The sequence below is a fragment of the Sinocyclocheilus rhinocerous genome, unplaced genomic scaffold, assembly GCF_001515625.1.
Source record: "Sinocyclocheilus rhinocerous isolate Xijiao unplaced genomic scaffold, SAMN03320098_v1.1 scaffold1456, whole genome shotgun sequence".
Lineage (NCBI taxonomy): Eukaryota > Metazoa > Chordata > Actinopteri > Cypriniformes > Cyprinidae > Sinocyclocheilus > Sinocyclocheilus rhinocerous.
The window spans coordinates 20,318-22,765 of NW_015630970.1; positions in this window are offsets into that span (position 1 = coordinate 20,318).

The following is a 2,448-nucleotide window of genomic DNA, read 5'->3' on the forward strand; positions in this document are numbered from 1 at the left end:
CGGCGCAGATCGATCAGTGTTTGACATCCGCGAGAGCGATTCGAAAGCGTACAGAGCAGTCTGCTCTCTTAGCTCTCGTGGTACTGTAATACACAGATCGGTTTGCACTGCACAGTCGGTCCGCGTCAAGTCGAACACACCTACTAGTTAACACCGGTTACACTCAGAGATGTATTCCAGGTTTTTGTGAGAACACCAGTCTGTGAAATGCTGGATTTCCTCGCTGAAGGCTGTCTCACTGTTGTCCGTTATCAGTCCCACTATGGTGGTATCATCCGCAAACTTGATAATGGTGTTGGTAGGATGAAGGAGGAACAGTCGCTGGTGAAGAGGGAGAAGTGGAGGGGACTGAGAACACACCCCTGTGGTGTACCAGTGTTCAGGATGAGAGTGGATGATGTGTGATCTCCCATCCTGACGTTCTGGGGTCTATTGCTAAGGAAGTCCAGTATCCATGTGCACAGTGAGCTGATCAGACCCAGGTTGTACAGTTTTTGAACCCGTTTGCAGGGAACGACTGTATTAAAAGTTGAGCTGAAATCCACAAACAACATTCTTACATAGGGGTTTCCCTGGTCCAGCTGGGTAAGAGCTGTGGAGAGCTGTGATGACTGCATCTTCTGTCGATCTGTTTGCATAGAGTGGATCTGAATTGGTGTTGGTGCAGTTGTATAGGTTTACCTTCCTCTGGTAGTGCAGTGTGAGTGCTTGTCACTTCACTCCAATGGTCAAAACGATTAAAGAAATTATTTAAAGCGTCTGGCAGTGTGCTGTCTGTAATGTAGATGTGGCTGTCCTTGTAAGGCAAGGCAAGGCAAGTTTATTTATATAGAACATTTCATACACAATGGTAATTCAAGTGCATATATAATATAAGTGCAATCAGTTCGGACATCGCACAGTGCTCATTCAATAAATGCACAGCTAAACAGATGAGATTTGAGTCTGGATTTAAATGTGACTAATGTTTTAGCACATCTGATCTCTTCTGGAAGCTGATTCCAGCTGCGGGCGGCATAATAACTAAAAGCAGATTCCCCTTGTTTTGTGTTGAACCCTTGGTATTTCTAACTGACTCGATCCTAATGAGTGGTCTGTTAGGTTTATATTCAGTGAGCATATCTGCTATGTATTTAGGTCCTAGACCATTGAGTGATTTATAAACAATCCTAAATGTAACTGGAAGCCAGTGTAAGGACCTGAGGACTGGTGTGATATGCTCAGATTTTAACAGTAGCAAAAAGAGTGCGAGTGTTGTTTAAGTTACTGTTTATAAGGTTTGAGAAGAATGACTGTCTAGCTTTGCCTAGTTCCACATTGAAAGCACGAAGGCTGTCTTTATAGATTCTGTAAGGGTGGTTTCTCTACAGTGGTTCAGGCTGTAGGACTGCCAAATGACTAAAGAAATGTTATCAGCACGACGGCATAAAACTGTACATTTCTTGTCTATTACCACCCACTGCCACTTACCACAATACCACTTACCACAATACCAATGACGGAAATAAGCACAGTTAGAATAGCTAAATATGTGGGAGAGCGTTGCTATTGAGTGACTATATTGTATTTCAATAGGTAGTACTTCAAAGTTACTGGTGAATAAAGAATTGTTAGCACATATTTTATAATTGAAATGGTTTAATAACATATTTCTTTATGGTTACGCTTGAGTTACAAAATAGATGAAGGATGATAAAACATAAACAGTTAATTGTACCCAGCATGTATGTAAAATGTTACCTGAGAGAAAGAAAGAAAGAAAGAAAGAAAGAGGGAGAGAGAGCAGAGCCCTCCAGCGAAGAAAGAGAGATTGCCAGCAAAGAAAGAGACAGCAAAGAAAAGAGCCATAGCAACAGTTGCAATCTTCTTTTATCCCTTCCTTGGCCATGTGACTAAAAACCAAAAGCCCTTAAATGGTGTACTTAAAAAGATGGTCAAGGTGAGAACAAAAGATGATCTGAAAAGCTCTTATACTGTTTTTGGAAACATTAAAATAAATTGCATTATAACAGAATCAACAATTATTGATTTCAACACCCCCTTCATCAGTAAGAGTATCAGCAAAATATTCAGTGTAACCAAATACAGAAATTCAAATGTCCAAAAACAATCATTGTTTCAACTGAAATGGACAACATACAAAGAAGCAGAAATCAAATTAGTTACATGATATATCAATGAAAATGTTTGTACTTAGGCTAAAGTGAGAAATAGTAATTTACATTTGAAACTTGGTGAAATGATAGCTAAGTGATTAGGTAAACCCAAAGAAACCAAAACAAACAATAATGGGATGAAATTCACAATTATAATACAGTCTAGATGTATAGACTTAACATTATATGAGGCAGTATCAGACAGATGTAGATTTGACTCTGTGTGTGAAGATCAAATGGTAGTATATGTGTCTGCATTTAGCTGTGGCTATGTGTCAGTGTAATCATGCTC